Here is a 7,167-nt window from a genome sequence, read left to right as displayed (position 1 = left end):
GTCGAACGGTGGCATACCAGAGACATCTGTAGAGTTGCAAGTTTCTGGCTTCAGCCTGGTCCAGACATGCCTGTTGGAGCCATTTGGGAAGCGAATCAGTGGACAAAGGATCTTTCCATTTGTCTGTCTGTCTCTTCTCTCTGTCCTTTGGCTTTGAATGAAAAAATAAATGAGTAAATAAACCTCCTTAAAAATGACAAATAGAAATATAACATTATATATATATAAGAATATATATAAATATATATCTTAAATATTATAGAATATATAAGAAATTGTATCCAAATCAGTATTTACCAATAATAGATTACATTATTTTTCCTGGAAACTTCTTAAGCTATTTTCTAAATATTTAAAAAGCAAATATGTTCCAGTTTATAATGAGACTACAGGATTCAGGATGAGTTTTCTCACTAGTTATTATAAAACCCATTAGAAAAGAAAAAGAACACAAAACAAACTATTGCAAGCCATAAAGTGTACAACAAAGCACTCTGAATCTAATTTGCAGTGCATAATGGAGACTAATTTTCTACAGGAAGAGAAAAATGACTTACATTTGTTTGTAAACAGTACCTTGAAGGGCTTTGTATTTAATTAACTGTCCAGTGACAAATTTGATTGCCTGATTGCATCTTCAGAATCAGAGAATGATAGAAGCCCAGGGTCAGGGGAACCATTTACCACAGCGCCAGCAAAATGTGGGATTGATATTGCTTCAGAATGAAGTATTTTATTTGAAAATGCTTAGTCTCTGATAGCATCAGTGATGCGGTTTGTTAGCTCTCAGCGTTTGTACATATGCTCCAAGAAGGGCAGCAGCCCACTGAGTATTGAATTAAAGAGGGGATTGGAAGCCATAGCCTTCACCAGAATATAGATCTTCACAAAATGTCAATGTGAAAAATAAAAAGGCAGAGTAAATTCGTAAACCTAAATTTCTTTCTAAGAGAGCATGCTTATATAGGTGTACCAAGGGAGAAAGGGAAAGCAAAATACTTTAGATTAATGGGTAACCTGTCAATACCCCGTTTGGTTATAAATGACACACAAGGTCAGATATTGGGGGCCAGAGAGGAAAAAGGTTAGATCAATCTTTTTCCACTTAACTGGCTCTTGTGGGACCATTGTAAGTACTGTATAAAAGCCAGTGCTGCCTTCTGTTTCAGCTAAATTATCTAGTTAGCAGTTCACTTTAGAATGTGAGAAAATGACAAGGACAGAGCCTGAATGAAACAATTTGTAAGGCAACATCTCAAAAACAAAGAACAAAAAGCATGAAAGATATGTATCAAGCAATCAAGTTAATTCTGTGATCAAGAGACATGGCAGAGAATCATATTTCCATCCCAAAAGTAGTTGTCATAATGAAAATTTGGGTTGTAGTTAAACAGAACTTTATATCCTCAACCTCATTCTATTATTCATTATTGCACTAACAGAAAAGACAAGGATGCTATTTCTGTATACCTCCTGCAATGTTATTTTATTATCTTTTCCTTTCTTACAATAATTTGTTTATGAAGTAGTTTCTTTTTCTTTTGCATTTTATTGTAGTAATAACTCAACATGCAAACTATCCTCTTAACAAAATCTAAGTATATAAAAAACCTTGTTGACTACAAGTAAAATATACAGATCTCTAATAGTTCACAGAAACTTCAGTGCCCATTAATTAATGACTCTTTTGTCTTCTCACATTCCAAGTCACTAGTAACCAATTTATGAGTCTATAAATTTCACTGTTTGAGATACTTCCTGTGGAAGTAGAATCCTGCAGTATTTGCCTGCCTCTTAGAGAAAGATTTCCTAAAATATGACATTTCTCTGTAGTTGTAATCAAAATTGTTACTAATAATCTGACTCCAATTTCATTACGTGGTAGGACTGCCCCTACATGACATTAGGTGTGGCCTAATGATTCAGTTTAGTCAACAAAGTGTAGGCAGAAAATGCTTGTATTCCCTTTGAGTAGAAGGTGTAATAACCAGATGTGCTTACCTGTGTCCTCATCCCCTTTGACACCACTCCATCAGCACACCCAATGAAAATGACACAGTAAACAGCAGAGATACAGCTAAGTGAGTTCAGAAACAGAAGAGGCTTTTTGTTCTTAGAAACTGGGATTTAGGAATCTGTTTTGTGGCATAACAGGATGCCTGTGATGTTGGCATCCTATATGGTGATGCTAATTCACATGGAAAAGGTATCAGAACATGCTACATTGGGCCCTGCTGCTCACAGGGAAAGCCAGGGGAAGCTCCTGGCCCCTGGCCTCAGCCCAGCTGAGCCCTGGCTGCTGTGGTCACTTGGGGAGTGAACCAGCAGATAAAACAACCCCCTTCGTCCATTTCTCTTTCTGTAACTCTTTCAAATAAATGAATAAATCTTTTTAAAAAAATGCCGAGGTTAGTGCTTCAGCCCAATATATATCACTCAGGGTATACTACTTAGTTAGAACTCCAGCTTTCTGATATCTTCTTAGAGATGTGCTGGGACACTTATCAGCATCATTTTCTGTGATATGAAATATAGGCCAGTGCTGTTCAGGTATCATCCAAAAATGTGAGAGAACCGAGAGCAGGCAGGGCCTATTTATTTATTTATTTTAAGATTTATTTATTTTTATTGCAAAGTCAGACTTACAGAGTGAGGAGAGACAGAGAGGAAGACTTCCTTCCATTGATTCACTCCTCAAGTGATTGCAACAGCTGGAGCTGAGTCAATCTGAAGACAGGAGGCCAGAACCTCTTCCAGGTCTCCCACGTGGGTGCAGGGTCCCAAGGCTTTGGGCCGTCCTCAACTGCGTCCCAGGTCACAAGCAGGGAGCTGGATGGGAAACGGGGCCGCCAGGATTAGAACTAGCACCCATGTGGGATCCTGGTGCATGCAAGGCGAGGACTTTAGCTGCTAGGCCACTGTGCAGGACCCTATTTATTTATTTTTACCTTAGAATCTTTCACCTGTTTGTGACTATGCAAATGGCAGAATTAAGTCAAAACATAAAAGTTCTTAGCTGATGACATAATTTAAATAGAGTGAAAACAGTCAACAGCAAAATCTTAATACAGAGAGCCTCAGAATTGCCTCAGAGTTAGCAGGGGGAATGAGGGGACACAATGAAAGTTTTTGCCATTAGCAAACATTATATAGAAAATAACAGCACTAAATGTCGCTTGTCTGCTAAAGTAGTTTTAAATATAGAATTTAAACTGTGGGTATAATTTTAACTGCTTTTACTGTAAGCGTAATATAAGTGGGGCCACAATCCTGTCAGAAGACAAAATAGAAAAGTTTTTAATACAGTTTTCTGTATTAAAATATGTCATCATCATAAATGCCTCAAATTTCTTTTTCCTTACCTGTAAAAGTAATATCAATTCCCAAGGCTTTGATTCTGTGAAAGACCCAAAGACATCATATTTATAAACTTTTTCTGGTTTAATTTCATTTATCCAGCATATCCCCTGCATTGTGTCATCATCCAGGGAGTGTCATGTGAGCAGATGTCTAAAACACAACTCCCAGGTTTTTAAGTAGAGCCTCTTGGGGCTTCAAATAGATCTCTTATATCTTTTTTGTGCTTATGAGTTTGATCTGTTCGAAACTCTCACCCATGGAACTACCATGGGTATTAACTGGTTGGCAAATTAGCAACATCAGTGGTCTTTAACAATGCACCCACGGTTTTAGTGTTTTCATTTAAATTATTTTATTTCTGTTAGGTGAATGAATATCATATATTTCATATGCACACGTTGAGGAGAGCAGTAACACTTTCCCTCTGTGCTCCCACCTTCCTTCCTATCATTTTTAGATTTTATAATGATATAGTTTCAGTTTATTTTATAATTATACACTGAACTCTCCAATAGATAATGAATTCAACAACTAGTAAGTATAAAAAAACTCTTCATCAAGCGTGTATATAAGAACTGTAAGTAACAATACAATCTCAGAATACCAAGATTTTAGTTTTTAGCAATTTAAATCAAAACTGCTAGCTTATATTCCATTATATGAGATACAAGATATACATTATTATATTTTTGAGAAAATATCAAAGCTGAAAGTACAACATTCAACACTTCTTCTTGAGGTTATTTCTGTGTGTAAATTCAAGGAAAAATGTTGGCAACTCGTAATCATTATTTCTATATTTACCCAGCATAATTGATCTCATGCTGATACACATGCAAAGCTATCCACTTAATTGTTTGTCTACGTTTCATCATATTCTAAAGTGTGAATTCTATGACAGAGTCAAAACAGTGATAGAAAGTCTTAAAATATTTTCATTAGTCTATCTGTCAAATTACATAGCCTAATTTTAAAATTCTACCACACTGAAACTAATTCATCTTTTTATAAGATTCTGATTGGATACCTAATCACATCAGTTAGAAATCATCAGTGACCCCCTGTTGTCCATTTGAACATGCAGTGTATCAAAACTTCTTCAAATCTGGGACCCAACTTACTTTTTAGGTCCTTCACCTAGAAAGTATTCCATTTATCTAAAAATTGCTTGTTAGTCTTTAAAAAAAAATTGCTTTCTCTGACCATATTTTCTCCATTTAGCAAATTCCAACTCCTCCCTGAAGACTCAGCTTGCCTATCTCTAACTCAGTCATTCAACAAATAGTAATTGAGCTTTCCTATGTGCCAGCTAGTGGGCTTGATATTTATAAATAATTTAATTCTCACAACAGATTGATACAGTGGATGTTTGTGTTAATATGGCTTTATAGAAAATGATAGGGTTGTCCTACCTTACAAGAATTATCCCAATCCACTTACTACTGCTAACACATCATCCATGTCTCTCCACTGTTGGTCAGTTTCTGGAAGATCATCACCTTTCCAAAGGCAAAGTCTCAGGGTAAGATGAAGTGAGTTTTGCAGAATGCTGTAAAAGCAGATTAAGAAAAAATGATTTAGTGTGGCATAAATCTGGTTCTGATCTGAGAATTCCAGTATAGAAATACAGATTTTTTTTAATAGAAAGGGCTTTCATTCCTGACATGGTTTTTCACTTGATCTTAGCCAAAAAGCCAAGAAGTGATCTGACATAGTTTTCCATGTGGTGGCTACGAGCTGCCTTTTTATTCACATGAAATAGTAGGCCTAATTCAAGAGGAGGATATTATACAAAGTCTGCTTATCAGTCAGTAGCAGAAAATACCAACTGAATGACTACTATGTATAGAGAAGCACAGTTGCATATAGACAAAAATACTCACATGACTATTAATGCAAGATATCAAATGTATTTTGATTTAATAATAAAAACACAATAGAAGCCTTAAGAAAGAAGGGCTCTAAGGAAAGAAGTGAATAATACTATTTCAATGGTTGTTCTCTGCACAGATAGTGCAGAACACTAAGAAATGCCCAGCAGGTATAAAAGTTACAGAAAGCTTGGAGGCAAAGAAATAGGATGTTTCTATCTTGATAATTTTCCTGAAAGTTTAGAAAAGAAAGTCCTGCATATACATACATGGCCATGTATCTTAGTTTGTACCCAGAATATTTGATCATCAATGTTATAAGACACGTAATTTTGGTAGAATTTGAGAGATTGTTTTATCTTGTCCCATACATATAGTTTGATATTATTTAAATTGAAAATCGGGCATGGATTTAGAATAATATCCTAAAGTATTGTTGTTTCTGTAATTCAGAAGCCAACACATCTATTCATGTATGAGTCACTGAGTTTTACACAGAGAAAAGTCTGGTTCTACATACTCATCTTACCTCCAGCCATTCATATGAAAAATTCAGGCCCAAGACCACAAGAGAGATGAAGAAGAGAATGTGTTGGCTTGCCTAAACTCATACTGCTTTCCAAAGGGAACAACGTCGGCCAGCCTACCATTCTGCTAGTACAGTGAGGCAATTCCTCGACCATTACAACAATACACCCTCTGGCCTGCACCCCAATCTTGGGCTCCAGGCATGAATTGTTCTTTCTCAGAAATTTCACATAAGGGAATCATCAGTGGTAACACACTTATGTAAGAGCATCAGTCCTCCCAGGTGGTAGTCAGTAGAATTGATCCATAATTCATTCTCCAAACAGCAGAATCATGTAAAGGAAAAAGAACATGTTCCACTTTACCTTACTGAAAGTAAAACTAAAGATTTTTTAAGATTTATTTATTTGGATGGAGGAGATACAGAGAAGAGACATAAAGAGAGACATCTTCCATTCACTGGTTGTCTCCCCAAATGGCTAAAGGACAGAGCTCTATCAAAGCCAAGATACAGGAGCTTTAGCCCGGTCCCCCGGATTGAAGGCAGGTGCCCAATTACTTGGGCAATCTTCTACTGCTTTCCAAGGCACATTAGCAGGGAGCTGGATCAGAAATCGAACAAACAGGACACGAACTGATGCCCCTATGTATTGTCAGCATTGCAGGTGGTAGCTTGAAGTCACTATGCCACAACACCAGCCCCAGCTCCAAAACGAAACATGTTAACCAAACAGTAAACCATTCAGGTCTACATGTATGTTAGGCAGGTGCAGTTTGCAATACACCTGATGATTCATGGAAGTTATCCTAATAAAAAATGTATGGTGATAAATTAGACTTAGGAGAACTCAAACATACTATATTCATGTGTCACTATCACTAGCTTGCTAACCATAGGCAATTTTTAAATGTTTATTTGAGAGGCAGCATTAGAAAGAGAAAGGAAAAGACATAAAGAGATCTTCCAGCCACTGGTTTACTCTCTAAACAGCCACAGCAGCCAGGGTTGGGCCAGGCATTCCAGAAGTCACACTTTCCATGTGGGTGCAGAGGCTCAATGACTCAGGTCAGACTCTGCTCCTCTTCCAGGCACATCAGCTGGGAGCTGGATCAGAAGGAAAGCACGGACTCAAACTGTTGTCCATGTGGGACGCCTGAATGGCAGACGGCAGCTAAACCTGTGATATCACAATACTAGTCCCACAAGCCATTTTAAAAAGAAAAATGCTTGGCATGAATTGTTATTATGGTGAGATATTGTTATCTGAGGAGAGTGACATGAATCCAGTTTTGTTTTTTATTATTTACTTGCTTTTTCAAGATGTGAACAAAATAGCTTCCGACGTCTAAAAAAGAATAACTGTCTAATGCAATTATACATTCTCTGTATCATGGTCATGTTCCTACA

The sequence above is a fragment of the Ochotona princeps genome, chromosome 4, assembly GCF_030435755.1.
Source record: "Ochotona princeps isolate mOchPri1 chromosome 4, mOchPri1.hap1, whole genome shotgun sequence".
In the NCBI taxonomy this organism is placed as follows: Eukaryota; Metazoa; Chordata; class Mammalia; order Lagomorpha; family Ochotonidae; genus Ochotona; species Ochotona princeps.
This window is presented reverse-complemented; position numbering follows the sequence as displayed.